This window comes from Cupressus sempervirens, chromosome 3, assembly GCF_028749045.1.
Source record: "Cupressus sempervirens isolate cs-2001-9-10 chromosome 3, ASM2874904v1, whole genome shotgun sequence".
Lineage (NCBI taxonomy): Eukaryota > Viridiplantae > Streptophyta > Pinopsida > Cupressales > Cupressaceae > Cupressus > Cupressus sempervirens.
The window spans coordinates 424942641-424959949 of record NC_143120.1 but is presented as its reverse complement, the minus strand read 5'-3'; positions in this window follow the sequence as shown (position 1 = coordinate 424959949).

Genomic DNA, 17309 nt, shown 5'->3' with positions numbered 1-17309 from the left:
TGTGTGATGAAGAAGTAATGAAGTAGACCCAAGTTGTTCATAGAAAATCTATCCTGCAAAGTAGACTTGACACTATCAATGATGGGTGTTGTACTCCATATAATGATTAAGTCATCAACATAAAGCACAAGTAGCAAGTGAGAATCATCATGCTAAAAAATCCAGACATTTTAATCTGAGTGACATCTAGTGAACCTTGCTGAGAGAAGGAAAGAATCCATCTTGGCATACCAAGCTCTTAGAGCTGGTTCTAGTCCATAGATAAACTTTTTCAACTTGCAAACCAAAAGAATCTTGAATGAACCCTTGTGGATGCTCCATATAAATCTCTTCATGAAGATCACCATTCAAGAATGCACTCTTCACATCCATTTAATGAACAACCCATCTCTGAGCTACAAGTATAGCTAGTGTCAAATGAATGGAGTTCATTTTTGCAACTGGGGTAAAGGTCTTGGTGTAGTCAATACCAGGCACCTGAGAGAAACCTTTTGCAACAAGTCTTTCCTTAGACTTATCCACACTTCCATTCACTACAAACTTGGTCCGATAAATCCACTTACACCAAACCAATTTTCTTCCCTTAGGAAGAGAGACTAAGTGCCACATTTTGCTTCTCATAAGAGAATTATATTCTTCCACCATTGCATTATCCCATTCTGGAATTCCTGAAGCTTCTTTGAATGATTGAGGATTGGAAGCAACTGCAATATAAGCATGAGGGAGTGAATTGTGTTGTCATCTTGTCCTCCTAGTATCTAAAGGATTCCCTGCCAATGGTCCTGTTGCATCCAATGTCTACTGAGCCGATTTAGGTCTAGTGAAAGAAGATGTAGAAGTAGATGGAATTTCATTAACCTCATCTATGTGTTGCTTCTACTTAGGTCATGGACAAATATCTTCCAATTCGCTGTCATCACTGTCACTATCTTCAATGGAGGAAGAAGGAGGAGTTGAAGAAGTAAAGCTTGGACAACTTTCTTCAAAGTGTAGACTCCTCCCATAGAAAATTTTATGTGTATATAGATCCATCAATTTGTAGGCTTTATGAGAGTCCACATAACAAATAAAGGTGCAAGGTTTACTTTGAGGTTGTAATGACCTGTGTTTCTATGGAGGAATTCATGCCCATGTCGGACAACCAAAGACTCTAAAGTGTTTTACAGAAGGTTTCCTTCTAGTCCAAGCTTTAAAAGGAGTTACACCATCCAAAGCTTTATGAGGACTCCTATTTTGGATGTAATTTAAACAATTCATTACTTTGGCCCAAAAAAATTAATCAAGAGACTTAATATAGTAGCATGCAAGTGGTCATCTCCTTGAGGGTTCTATTCATCCTTTTGGCAACACCATTCTACTGTGGACTGTATGGTACTGAATGCTTAAGGTCATTTCCCTCTTTATTATAAAAGTCTATAAGTCTTGAGTTCACATACTCCCTTCCATTATCTATTTGAAGAACCTTGATGGCTTTCTCTAACTACTTTTCTATTTGAGAGCCTTGAAGGTGAGAAATTATTCAAACACTTCACTCTTATGAGCAATGAAGAATACCCAAGTATAGAAAGAATAGTCATCAATGAAGGTGAGTGCATAGTGAGACTTTCCAAATGATGGCACTGGAAATGGGCCCAACACATCACGATGAACTAGATCAAGAACACTTTGTGCTCTCCAAGACTTTCCCTTGTCAAACATTTTTCCTGGATGCTTCCCAAGTGTGCAACCTGAACAAACACCATCTAAAAACTAGACTTGAGTAGATCATGAACCATATTCTTATTGCTAAGATATTGAAGATACTTGTAGTTGACATGTCCAAATCTTTCACGCTATAGTTTTCTTTTTATATTTGAATGCATTAACAAGGCTTTTGCATTAGATTTAGGCACAAAGGAAGAGAAAGTGTAAATCCTTGAATTATGTTTATCTTCACCTATTGCAATCAGAGAATCATCTTTAATGCTTTTTACAATAACTAAATCTTGAAGAAATTTAACTTTGTTTCCATCTCCATAGTGAGTGATTTGGTAAACTAAAAGAAGGTTGGAGGTAAGATTAGAAACATAGAGAACATCTTTAAATGCTCCACTTTCCATCTCAACTTCACCATTTCCTTCAACTTCCACTTTAGTATCATCTCCTTCAAAGATGTGAGGTAGCTTTGAAAGAGTCAATGAAGAAAAATCTCTCTTTGAAGCACCCATGTGATGTGTGGCACCTAAGTCAATAATCCATTCCTCCTGACTGATAGTGTGTGTGACTAAAGCTTGCCCTTTGCTCATAGAATTTGAAGATGAAGACCCCTTTTCTTTATAAGCATTAGGCAATGGAACATTGTGCTTCTTCATGATGTTTTTCAATTCATCAATCTACTTGTGATAACACTGATGTTCATCATGACCCATTCTTTTGCAATAGGAAGACTTCTTCTTTTCCTAATTATTGTCCACCTTTTTTTTGGTATTAGGAGAATAGTTTCCTTGTTGTTGATTTGATTTAGGTGGTGACTTTTCTGTGTCCCCTTGTTTGTTATCTTTCCACTTCTTCTTTCTGCCCTCGCCTTTGAACTTTCACTAGTTGGATTATTGGAGCTCTCATTGTTAGCCATCAATGCCTTAGACTTTGAAGACTTGAGAATCCCCATTTTTATCAACTTAGCTTGTTCATCCTCTAACAACTAGACATAGTCACCAAAAGTGAGTTTCTTATAACAAGCCCCTAAGGTAGCCTTTGAGGTGTTGAAAGAAGAGATAAATGTGTAGTAGTCTGATGGAAACATATTCTAAATTAGATAAATCAACCTTTCATCATTAATGTGACTACCAAAATCATTATGTTTTGTTCTCAACTCATTCACCTTAATGATAAAATCCTAGATGGAATTAAAGTTCTTAGCATCAAGAGAGATAAGTTCATCTTAAATCTTGTAGACATCCTCCTTAGTCACCTTCCCATATATATTTTTAAGGGCATCCCATGTTTCCTTAGATGTATCAGACACTAGGCAGACTCGTTCACAATTGTAGGATGCTCCACATGTCTTCATTGCTACTTCCTTAGATCCATAGTCCTTTCATGAGTCTTCTAGTACTCTTGAGTGGGATATAGCTATGCAAGAAGAGTATAGTTCCTTGATGAGGAACCACATTTGGGATCTTATTCCTCTTCACTTAGAGTCTTGATTATTTTTGGGGGTCTCTTCTCTCTCTTTTGGAGGAATTTTATGTACATGGGTACCTCATTAGGCCTTACTTGTTGGGACCCATTTCTCCATCCACCTAAGCTTTGCTTATGGGGAGGTGGGTGTTAATGTAGTTTTTTTAATTTCCTAGTGGGTTATTTATTTTTCCCTATATTGCTAGATTTTTCTTACACTTTCAATAATATTTCTTAGGTATAAAGCATGTCTTATTTAGAAAGTGGTTGCAAAACCTTCCTACATGTGAGCATCCATTAGCTATCTTAGGAAGATACTTTGCTATCTTTAGTCTAATAGATAGTTGTTCCTCATTTGTCAGTGTTGCCACCTCCTCCCTCTTCCAAGTCTATATAAGCATGCTACCTGGCTTGTATTTTTGATTGATTTCTTTTGGGTCCTCTTAATGCTATTTTTCTTCTATCATTTTCATTTCTCTCTTGGAGACTAACTCTATGTTGCAATTTTTATTTTGTATCATTTGCATTCATAGTTTAGATATCTATTGTTTTCACTAGTTTTTTAGGTTATTGATCTTTTCAAATTTTAACACTATTTACTATTACTAATGTTTATCATGAAGCCCTATTGTAGACCCTAAAACAAAGAGAGGAGCTTGCTGGGACACTTGACAAGGTATATTTACTTCTTATGTTATTTTGTTCATAATGATTCGATGAACCAATGAGTATCTCATTTAATACAATAAGTTACTAATATTTTTTATGATATTGGAATGTAGGTACACCATGAAGAGTAGCTATACATGAAGATAAACAACTAAATAAGGAGAAAAATGAAGAAAAATCTATTCTATTTTTGACATTACTTTTTTTGACACTATGAGTTTTGACACTATTATTTTTTATAGTACAATTTTGAATAGTTGTGTATTAATTTAATAATGATGAAACACTTGAGATATTGTAAACATAAACTTGTTGATTTAATTTAAGAAACCAAGATGATTTTACTTAATGCAATTTATGTGGTGAGACTTAAAAATGATGATTTTAATACATACTAACACCAAACTTGCACTGTTCCCATTGACAAAAACTTAAGAGAGGTAAAAAGTAATGTTTTTACTTAATAGTAACCCTAGTGAAACCTTTTTTCTAGCCCTAGAGAGCCTCCATTATTCATGGCCACCTCATACCAAAGAGTCTCCAAGTGCTCTAACTACGTTTTGAGGTTGATGTTCCAAGGGTTGTAAATTGGAGCTCGTGAGGGCTAACGATGAAACATCAAATGTCAAAGGATGGTCATGACGATGCCTAAAATCACTCATCTCATTTTTGAGAGATGACATTCCATTTAGATTTGGCATAGCAGTCTCGATCAATGCCAAAACTTGCAGTGTGCCTCAGTTCATAGGTGCATCATAGCATAGCTTTGAAATCACTAATCTTGGCATTGAATCATTAGTGCTATTAGCTCTAGAAGGGTGGGTAAACCCTAGTGACACCCTTTCTCTAGACATGGAGAGCCTCCATCATTTGTGGTCATCCCGCACCAAAGAGTCTCCAAGGTGCTCTAAGTGCCTTTCAAGGTTGATTGTCTATGGGTCATAACTCAAAGCTTGTGAGGGCTATCAATAAAACATTGACTGCTACATAACAGTCATGCCATGCCCTAAAATAACCTATCTCATTTTTGAGAGATCACATACCATTTGGATTATGCACAACAATCTCACTCGATGCCAAAACTCATAGTGTGCCTCAGTTCATAGGTGCATCACAACTTAACTTTGAAACCACTGATCTTTGCAACTTGTCAACATCATTAGCTCGAAATGAGTGGGTGAACCCTATTGAAACCCTAATTCTAGCCATGGAGAGCCTCCATCATTTGTGGCCACCCCATACCAAAGAGTCTCTGAGGTGCTCTAAATGCGTTTTGAGGTTGATCTTATGAGCATCGTAACTCAAAGCTCATGTGAGTTATCAATGAGATGTTAAATGCTACATGACAGTCATGCCAAGGCCTAAAATAACTTATGTCATTTTCTAGAGATCACATTCTATTTGGTTTTGGTAGAGCGATCTCACTCAATGCCAAAAATCGTAGTGTGCCTCAATTCATAGGTACATCATAGTCTAACTTTGAAACTGTTGATCCTAGCATCATATCATCAGTTCCATTAGCTCTGGATGGGTGGGTGAACCCTAGTGACACCCTTGTTCCAACCATGAAGAGCCTCCATCAGTCATGGCCACCATGTATCAAGGAGTCTCCAAGGTACTATAAATGTATTTCGAGGTTGATCTTCTGAGGGTCATAACTCTATTATGAATAAAATGTCAAATTTTATAGGAATATCATTCCAAGGCCTAAAATAAATTATCTCATTTTTGAGGGATCACACTCTGTTTGGATTTGGCACAGCGATCACGCTTGATGCCAAAACTCAGTGTCCTTCAGTTCATAGGTGCATCATAACATAACTTTGAAATTGCTGATCTTGGCATTGAATAATTAGCACCATTAGCTTTGCATGCATGGGTGAACTCTAGTGACACCCTTGTTCTAGTTGTGGAGAGCCTCCATCATTCATGGCCACCCCATACTGAAGAGTCTCAAAGGTGCTCTAAGAGCGTTTCAAGGTCAATCTTCTGAGGGTCATAACTCAGAGCTCATAAGGGGTGTCAATAAAATGTTGAATGCTATAGGATGGTCATGCAAAGGCCTATAATAAGCTATCTCATTTTTGAGAGATCACATTTATTTTGGATTAGGCACAACAATCTCGCTCGATGCTAGAAATCGTAGTGCACCTCAGTTCATAGGTGCATCATAGTGTAACTTTGAAACTATTGATCTTGGCATCGAATTGTTAGTGACATTAACTCTAGATGGGTGGGTGAACCCTAGTGACACCCTTGTTTCAATCATAGAAAGCCTCCATCTTTCGGGGCCACCTCGTATCGAAGAGTCTCCAAGTTGTTCTAAGTGTGTTTCAAGGTCGATCTTCCAAGGGTTATGACTCAAAGCTCATGAGGGTTATCGATGAAATGTTGAATGCTAAAGGATGGTCATGCTAAAGTGAAAAATAAAAAATCTCATTTTTGAGAGATCACATTCCGTTTGGATTTGACACAACAATTTCTTGTTTGAAGCCAAAACTTGTAGTGTGCCTCAATTAATAGGTGCATCACAGTGTAACTTTGAAACTCCTAATCTTGGCATCAAATCATCAATTTCATTAGCTCTAGATGGGTGGGTGAACTCTAATTATGCCCTTGTTCCTAATGCAGAGAGCCTTGATCATTCACGATGCCCCATACTGAAGAGTCTCTAAGGTGCTCTAAATGTGTTTTGAAGTTGATCTTCCAAGGTTCATAAGTCAGAGCTTGTGAAGGCTATCAATGAAATGTCAAATTCTATAGGATGGTCATGTTGAGGCCTAAAATAACCTATCTCATTTTTGAGAGATCATATTACATTTGGATTCAACACATCGATCTCCCTTGATGCCAAAACTCACAGTGTGCCTCAGTCCATAGGTGCATCACAGTGTAACTTTGAAACTATTGATCTTGGCATCAAACTGTTAGTGCCATTAGCTTTGGATAGGTGAATGAACCCTAGTGATAGCATTTTTCTAGCTATAGAGAGCTTCCATCATTTGCGGCCACCCCATACTGAAGAGTCTCCAAGGTGCTCTAAGTGTGTTTCGAGGTTGATCTTGTGAGGATCATAACTCAAAGCTAGTGAGGGCTATCGATGAAATGTTGAATGCTATATAATGGTCATGCCAAGGCCTAAAATAACTAATCTCATTTTCAAGAGATCACATTCAATTTGGATTTGGCACATCAATCTTTCTTGATGCCAAAACTTGCAGTGTGCCTTAGTTCATAGGTGCATCACAACAGAACTTTAAAACTACTAATCTTGGCATTGAATTGCCACTACCATTAGCTCTGGATGGGTGGGAGGACTCTAGTAACACCCTTTTTTTGGCCACAAAGACCCTCCATAAGTCACAACCACCCCATACCAAAGAGTTTCCAAGGTTCTCTAACTACGCTTTGAGGTCAATCTTCTAAGGGTCATAACTTGGAGCTCGTGAGGGCTATTGAGAAAACATTGAATGCTATAAGGTGGTCATGTTAAGGCCTCAAATACTTATCTCATTTTTGAGAGATCAAATTCCATTTGGATTTGGCACAATGATCTCACTTGATGCCAAAAGTCACAATGTGCCTTAGTTCATAGGTATATCACAACATAACCTTAGCCTTAAAACCGTTGATCTTGGCATCAAATCATCAACACCATTACCTTTACATGGGTGGATGAACCCTAGTGACACCTTTTTTTTGGCCATGGAGAGTCTCCATCATTTGCGCCCACCCCATACCGAAGAGTCTCAAAGGTGCTCTAAGTGCATGTTGAGGTCGATCTTCCAAGGGTTGTAACTCAAATCTTCTGGGGGCTAATGATGAAACATAAAATGCTACAAGATTGTCATGTCAAGGCCTACAATAACCTATCTCATTTCCAAGGTGCTCTAAGTGCATTTGGGCAAGTGAACCATAGTGACATCTTAAGGGATTGCAAAGATTATTTCAAATTAAACACTGCATCAAAATTTGATAATAAAGGTTGTTAAACTGTTAGTCAAAAATTATTGCATTTGAATCAAATATAGCAAACATGATCAAAATGAATGATATTCCATAATAATGAACAATACATATAATCCACAATAAATTGAATCTTTATACATAAAGAATGTAATTAAATTTCATTACCACAAATATTTTACAAGAATGCATCAATATTTAACGACATTAAAAACACCTAATTACTTTTCCCTTGCCAATGGGTTGTGTCTCATCCCCAACACTCTGCCCCCACCTAATAGGTGATACCTGCAAGAGAAAAGAAAGAATAGAAACCATATATGCTCCAATATGAAATAGATAAAACAATTAGAACACAACATAATATACTATAGATGTCTCAAGGCCAAATGAAATAGCTGACAGCATGACATTATCAACATATCTAAACTCCTCCTCAGTCATTAACTAAACATGAATAAAGATCACATACATGTATAAGTCAGTATGAGTTAAAAATTATAATACCTCTATCATATAGATTAACTTTAAATTTCATATGTCATCATAAAAAATTGTATACACATACTGTCATAGAAGGATTACATGCCTCTACATGCTCCTCCTCTCTCGTGTCAGTGTGTGTAGCCTCTATACGAGCATCTAGTGTATCCTCCTCAAATACAAACTAATACTCAGAAAGATCACCTGTGGGACCTAGAAAAATATTCTTGTATAGTATGCAAGTATGGGGCACACAAACATGTGATGAGCTCATCGATGATGAACTTGCACCAGCATCATCAACATGGCGAGGCAACATTGAGCTAGTCTAGGATAACAATATGATACTGAATCTATGGATGGCTCTAATAGTTTGAGAGCTAGCCTCTACAATGATATTAGGATGCTTCACTAGAGGAGGGGGGGAAATGTTAGTAGGGGGGACAAAAGTGCCAGCTTTTTTCCACTGGGCAAAGGGTCTATCCTAAGGAGCTCCTCCTCCTACACCCATGTTGGGCCTCATGCTCCAATAGTTCACCTTGATGTTCAACACAAATGCAGCATACATTTTTCTAATGAAATAAAATAGCACCTCTAAATTACTTGTGTGGAAGGATGTCAAATAATATCCACCAACGATCCCAAAAGTTTGCATGCATAGCCTCATTTGTGCACCATTTAGTTGATAGTTTGGGCTTTGTGCATTCTACTTGTTTACCCATTTTTGGGTCCACAAAAATGCTAACTATACCATCTTTAGTTATATTTAGGGCCACAACCTCATCATAGTCCAACCCATCACCAAACAAGACATGCATTTGGTCACGCCAGTGAGGAGTAGCATTTTGTTCATTGGTAAGGGTTTCAATATTATCCACTATGGTGTTTAATGTGGATAACATGGGAGCCAATGTGGGTATAGTGTTATATGTGGTTCGCAAAACCCTTAGTTCAGTGAGATTTTCAAATATCAAATCTTCAATTCGAAGAGGGTTTTGAGGGGGTAGGGGATCGTTTGGTGGACAGTTTTGAGGGGGTACTAGATTATTTGGTGGAGGGTTACAAGGAACATTGTTTGCTACCTCAGTATCATCATTTGGGTCACCCATACTTATTAATTTACAAAACATAATTTCTATTAAAAATAACCTAAATTTCAACAATTTCTATTAAAAAGACCTATATTTTAACAAATTCAATTTAGAATAACTAATTTATAATAATATTCATTCAAAAATAAATAAATTATCCTTATCTAATACCCATTCTGAAATCTGATACTTGACTGGATGTCAACACAAACCAAAAAAATGCAATGTAAAAAGAGCTCTCATGTTTTTTCTTCTTTTTAAAAAGAAAAAATATATGTTATAGGTTTTTGGGTATCTGATTTCATATTGGATACCCAATTACTAATCTGATACTTGAAAAGGCTTGGTCCTACTATTTTAGCATTGGTATCAGGATGGGTGAAAAAAAATTTGAGCAGATTTTGAAACACTTTTAGACATTTTCAAACTTGACTTTTTTCAAATTGCCACTTTTTAGCACACCATGATCCTACACATAACCTGCAAGTTACCATGTGATTTTATTGGTGATGGAGTACAAGCTCCTAAAAGTCTCAATGAATGTGCCTCCACTTTCAAGAAAGGAGTATAATATGTTTTTAGTCAAAGACATGACCAAGTTTGGTTTTGACTACACCTCGAATAGTTTTATTGAACAAATAAAGAAATTTAAGATTTAACTCTTGATGTTGCTTCTCCCAACATGATCTCACCTCAAGTAACTCATATTGCAAATTTTTCTTCTGGCATCACCTCCAATATTGTTATATAAGCATTGCTCCATCCCCCATCAACTCTACCATAAGAGATTTGGATGTCCAACCCATAAAACTAGATCATTCGTGACGGATTGATACTCATATAAGCATTTGGCCCCATGCCATGGGCTTCTTGATTCAAGATGTCATAGTACTTAGGGGATTTCCTTTTTCTCTTAATGATTTTCCATACTATGTATTTGTTTGTCTAAGATGTAATTATACATCAAACTCTATGATATGTATTATATCTTGGGAAAGATTCAAATGTAAAAGATGTGAAATCTTGTAACCAAATTGATCCTTAGTATTTTTACCATAAGTCCAAAATTCCAACCTAATGTATTCATACTTGATAAACATATAATTTTTAATATATTATTAAAACACTATATGTAAAAGAATTAAATTAAAGAATTCTATAACTACCAACTTTAAGAAATGATGAACCCTTATGATAATCTTTCTAAAATTTGCACCTTTCACTAGTATATGTCACTTAGACAAAATGATTTTAAAAAAAGTGAAAAAACTTAAAATTTCTCATTACTTAATGAAGGAAATTAAAATTATAAAGAACATGTTTCTTATCAAGAAAAACATAGTATTTTTAGTTTTTTAAGCTTCCCTTTTATTATATTTTAGTTTAGGATTTAGCCACTACGTATTGTGCATCTCCTATAAAGAAATCAATTGACATTAAGATGCTACCATAAAATTTTATAATATTATCTAATTCACAATATCTTCTCTCTGACCAATTCAGCAGATAAGGTATACATTACACAAATGCCTAAGATAAAAATATCAAGTCGATATTAACTATTGTAATAATGAGGTTTAGGTTTTGCTTTGGGCAGTTTTGGGCACTACACTGAGGGGCGCTCTGTCTGTAAATTTCTTTATTTTAGGGTTTTGAAATCATGGTGTAGAGTGGGAAAAGGACTAGATAGGTCAAGTGGTTCAATTCACATAAGGGTTATGGATTCATTACCCTAGATGATGGCACTGAAGATCTGTTCATTCATTAGACATCAATTCATTCTAATGCATTCAAATCTCTCGCAGAAGGGGAATCGGTGGAGTTTTTTGTTGAGCATGAGCAAGGCAAAGAACTAAGGCTCTTAAGGTGACTGGGTTGAATGTAGCTTTTGTTCAAGGGTGAAGTAGTGGAGGAGGCGGGGTGGGGGGGGCGGCTTTAGCGGTGGTAGCAGTGGAAGAGGAGGTCGCGGTAGTGGCGAGGGTTATGGTGGTGGGGGTTATGACAGTAGTAGTGGTGGATATGTTGGTGAATGATATAGTGGCAGTGGTGATGGACATGGTGGCAATGACTATGGTGGTGGAAGAGTGGCAGCAACATAAGCTATTACAATTGCGATGATTCTAGCCATTTTGCTCACAACTGCCCTAGAGGCGGTGGTGGAAGATAGTCAGATCTGGGAATGGGTTTGAATATTTATGTCAATTCAAGGTTTTTTCTTTGCAGTTAGGGTCCATTTGGTTCATGGAATTTAAAAAGCTAGGATTTATACAAACCTTGGTTTAGCCAAATCAAGGTTTTGCAAATCTTCATTTTGATTTTTGGGATTTTACTTGAACCATTTGTTTCACTCGGAATATGCATGTGAAGACACATTTTTATGCGTAAGCTTGGAGTTGAAGGCAAATTTCAAAAAGTAGTCTAAACTATTTTTTTTACACTCCCTATAAAACATAAATAAGTTTTGATTTTCAATTCCTACTTGCTAGTAGGAGGTTGGAAAACCTTAGTTTGAGGAAAAATTAGAAGTCTGGTATTCTAATTCCATTTTGCCAATTTTGAAAAAAACCTAAAAAAATTTAAATATAGATTTTGAAAAAGCTATTTCCTGTCATCTTCCAGGAACCAAACGGACCCTTATGTAAGGACCCCAAATAGGCTCTACGCTGATTACTATTTGTTTCCCTCAGTGTAATGATTGTTTTTTGTTTGTTTTTTAATGTTTTAAGCTGTTTTTGGGTTTTTGAGTTGATGAAAAGAAAATAAAAATATTGAAAACTAATCTTACCTAAAATTATAACTCAAATCTGGTTATAATGCTAATCAAATTCATTTACTCGGATGGCTCCTAATGTATGTACAATACTTATTGCTGGAAGAATACATTAAAAACATCATCATTAATAGTTGAAAAAAAACTTGATTTTTGTCTCCAATATGCAACCACGCTGCTGGTTGCTTCCTCCTTGGGCAGCACCTATCAAAAACCACAATATTAAATCTCTAATTTTTAATTCAGTGTAGCGCTGTACTGTTCATAGCACTGTAGCTACTGTTATAACCCCTTCCAACCTATAAATAGATTCATCCACTTTTTTCCTACTGAAACACAATATTGACTCCAGAATGAAGTCAACTCACAGGAAAAATTCAAGTGATATTTCACACCCTCAAATTGCATCAACTCTGAAGATACTACATTCTCCACAGTCTGAATTCTTCTTAAACTTGTAGAAACTCTTGTTGCCCCAACTTCAAGAAATTTCACAAGGCAAAGTTTTTAAGCAATTCTCATAACCTGCTCTTGAAAGAAGACAAGGTTTGTTTATAAGGACTCCTCAACTCCAAAATGAGTCTCCACGCTCAATGATAGCCTTCGGTATCAAAACAAGTTTTCCCTCATCATCCAGGGGTGGTAGTACTATAGAAGGCACAATATGATGCCCTAGCACCTTTTTGAGGCGTGACACATGAAAAACATTGTGCACCTTGCTCTCCGTCGGCAAGTCTAACTCATAAGCCACCTCTCCCACTTTCCTGATAATCCTAAATGGACCATAGTATTGTGGCTTGAGTTTCTCAACACCACTCTTCTTGAGAGTGGATTGACGGTAAGGCTGCAACATAAGATACACCATGTCTCCAACCTCAAAAGTCCGCTCAGTCCTCTTCTAATCTGCATACTGCTTTTGGTGATTTTGTGCCTTAGTTAGATTATCCTTGAGAGTCTTAACAAGGTCTTGACTCTCCTATAACAAATCACCTGCACTGGGCACTCTACTGTCACTCAAAAGCAGATCCATAAAATTGGGTGCCTCATACCCATACAGGGCCATAAAGGGTGACATCTGAATAGACATGTGATAAGTGGTATTGTAGCAATACTCACAAAGATAAATCCACTTTACCCATGCCCTCTGTTTCCCTGCTATATAATTTATGAGATATCCCTCCACCCATTTGTTTACTATCTCTGTTTGACCATCTGTCTGAGGGTGGTAGCTAGTACTCGGAGTGAGCTCCGTCGCACACAACTTGAATAGCTCCTACCAAAAGTGACTCATAAACCTACTGTCTCTGTCACTTACAATGCTCCGAGGTAAGCCATGTAATCTGAATATCTCTTTGAAGAACAACTCTGCCACCTGTGTAGCAGTGTATGTAGCAGTGATCGAAAAGAAGTGTGCAAACTTCATAAGGCGATCCACAACCACATATATGCAGTCTCTACCTTGGGCTCTAGGCAGTCCTGTGATGAAGTCCATAGACAAACACTCCCACTTTCTATTAGGAATTGGAAGTGTCTGAAGTAAACCGGCTGGATAGGAGTGTTCTTGCTTATTCTGCTGGCAAGTGGGACACTCCCTAACATATTGAAGTACCTCTGCTTTGAGCCCTTTCCATGTGAATCGCTCTCTAATCTGTTGGTATGTCTTGTAGAAACTAGGATGTCCTGCCATAGGTGAATCATGAAAAGATTTCAAAACCACCCTCCTCACTACTGATCCTGGGACCAAAAATATTCATCCTTTGTAAATGATGAGCTCATTCACAAGGGTGTATCTGCTGTCCTGAATAGTCCTATCTATGAATCCAGCTGCCCAAGTGTCCTTTGCATACTCTGCAAGGATCAAGTGTCTCCAATCTTCCGATATGTCTATCAGTGAGCTCAAATGGGGCCTACGTGATAAGGCATCAGTAACTACATTCTGTGTCCCCTTAAAATATGTAATGTCAAAGTCATAGGACTGTAACTTGCTCACCCACCTTTGCTACCTATCATTGAGATCTCGGTGCCCCAAAAAGTGTCTTAGGCTATTATGGTCGGTTTTGATACAAAATTTGCTACCTACCAAATATTGCCTATATTTGGCCAAAGCATGCATAATGGCTAACATATCCTTATCATATATGCTGAAGCTCCACTCTGGCCCTCACAATTTCCTGCTCTCATAAGCAATAGGGTGCTTCTCCTGCATAAGCACCGCTCCAATGCCCTCTCCGGAAGCATCACAATGTAGCTCAAAAGGTTTGCTGAAATCTGGTAATGCTAACACTGGACAAGAAGTCATCAACCCCTTAAATTTCTCAAAACACTCTTGTGCTTCAAGAGTCCACAAGAAAGCTCCCTTTCTCATCAAATCTGTCAAGGGTGTCGCATGCCTGGAATATCCATCCACAAACCTTCTATAGAAACCACATAGTCCTAGAAAGCCCCTCAACTATGTAAGGTTCACCGGTGAAAGCCACTCCACAATGGCACGAATCTTTTCAGGATCCATGCACATGCCCTCTGCACTGATGATGTGACCCAAGTACAACAACTCTGTCATGCCCAAATCACACTTCGACTCCTTTGCATACAAGGATTCTCTGTCCAATATACCCAACACCATGTCCAGGTGAACCAAGTGCTCCTCCCAAGATCTACTATATACCAAGATATCATCGAAGAAGACAAGTACAAATCTCCTCAACTAAGGATGGAAAACCCTATTCATTGTTGCCTGAAAAGTAGCAGGTGCATTAGTTAGCCGAAATGGCATAACTACAAGATCAAAATGGCCAAAATGACATCTAAAGGTTGTCTTCTCAATATCCTTCTCTCTAACTCTGATCTGGTGATAACCTGATCTCAAATCTATCTTTGAGAAGAAGCAAGCTCCATGAAGCTCATCTATCAACTCATCGATCCTGGGAATGGGGTATCTGTTTTTAATCATCTTCCTATTAAGCACTCTGTAATCAATGCACATCCTCAATGTCCCATCCTTCTTCTCTACTAACACCACTGAAGAAGCAAAAGGAGACTTACTTGGTCTAATGTGGCCCATAGCAAGTAACTCCTTTATGGTTTTCTCAATTTCATCCTTCAACCTCTTTGGATGCCTATAAGGTGTAATCATGATGGGCTTAGCCCCCTCCTCTAACTCAATGATGTGCTCAATACCTCTGTCTAGTGGTCTACCTAGTGGAATGTCACTGAACACCTTAGAGTGTTTAACTCTAAGCTCCTAAATATCAGGAGGATATTCAACCTTATGCTGTCCCTCCTGTGATGGCATCAACATGCACTCTGCTGCCCACTCTACCTAATCATGTCGAATCAATCTAGCCATTCTACAAAAAGAGACCATCCTAAGATCACTGTCCCTGATTACCTTAAGAATATGTGTCTTCCCATTCACTTTAAACCTCATCTCCATCTCCTTGAGGTTAAGAGTGAACTCACCAATATCGTGCAACCAACTCATCCCAAGAACTATATCTGTATCTCCCATAGGTACAACATAAAAATATGCCTTAAAGTCATAATTATTAACTTTCAATGGGAGTCCAGTGATCCTACGATCACATTTGAGGACATAGCCATCCGCTACCCTCACTCTAATTCCCCCAAACTCCTCTATTTGTATGCCACGCTTCTCCACCATCCTAGCATCAATGAAATTATGAGTGGCACCTGTATAAACCAAGGTTATGACTCGCTGTCCAGCAAGTACTCCTCTCATCCGGAATGACCCTTCTTGCTTAATACTAGTGAGACGAGCTTCCCTAAGTTGCCCATCTCCTTCCCCATCCTTGGACTCCATTTTAGACAAGTTTTCAGCCTTGTCTTCCTCTTTTTCACCATCTATTTCCTCTATATCAGACTGCTGATCTGAATTATCTGATTCTGATTCCTCATAGTATGCCCACATAACTCTGTTAACTTTTCCCTTTGGCCTAAGAGGACAATCATGGTTTGCATCATAGGGTCCCTTACAGTAGAAACATAATTTTTTCTTCCTCAAATCGTTTAATGTTTCCCTGTCAAAAGGTGCTGGAGTTTTATCTTTAGAATCAATTTTAAAATCAGTCCTCTATGGTTTTTTATAAAATGGTTTATTATCATTACTAGAAGATGCTCCTTTGGACTGAAATTTGTTTGTTGGGACTGCATGTTCCATACTTCTTGCCTTTCTCATCGCTTCCTATAAAGAAATAGGATCAAATGCCTTTATCCAACCTCTTAGTGGTTCAGATAGGCCCTCAATGAAAAGAACTATCAATCTATGCTCTGAAATGTTTGGCACCATTACTGCCAACCGCTGAAATTCACCAATGAAATACTCCAAGTTGCCTATTTGTTTCAGCTGTGCTAAGTCCCGGAAGTAAATCTCTGGATCTTTCTTGTCAAATATTTCAACCAACCTATCCACGAAGTCCTGGTATTCTGTCACTTGGTTATGCTGAAGTGTTACCATACCATGGTACCACCAATCATGTGCTATTCCCTCAAAATGCAAGGTGGCATATTTGATAGCTTCAATCTCTGTCATTGGCCTCAGTGCCAAAAATGTGTCAAGCTTATGAATCCAAGGTTGAGCTGTCATCTTACCACTCCCATCAAATGTAGGCATAGTAAGCTTGCCTGTAGCCCTCTTCAGCTCACTATTTTGACCTCTAGGCCTCCTATCTTGTCTGAGTGACCTGTAATGCTCTCTCCTCTGATTTACAAAGCATTCAAAGGTCATCCTCTCCCGATACTGCGGAGCTAATAATTCCCATTCATCATTTGCAGCCATAAGTGCATCTGCGAATATGGGGTCTCCTGTCGCCTCCTCTACCGGAGCTTCTCCGGGCTCCTCCGGAACAAATGTAGGGCGTGTAGGCCTATTAGCTGTTCTAGAATGGGTCCGTTGTGGTCTCTGATTACCTGTAGCACTCCTGTTGTCTCCCTGTTCTCCTGGCTCCCCATTTTGTCTAACAGGTGGGTTCATCCTTTCTACCATAGTAGTGAGTGCCTGTAATGCCTGTGCCATCTGCTGCTGCCCTATAACCATAGCACGGTAGAATTCTCTGGTATCCTGATCATCATTATTCCTCCTGTTTCTAGGTGGACTACCATCATGCCTCTCTTCCATATTTCCTATTTCCTGTAACTGTTCTCTTTCAATCAGA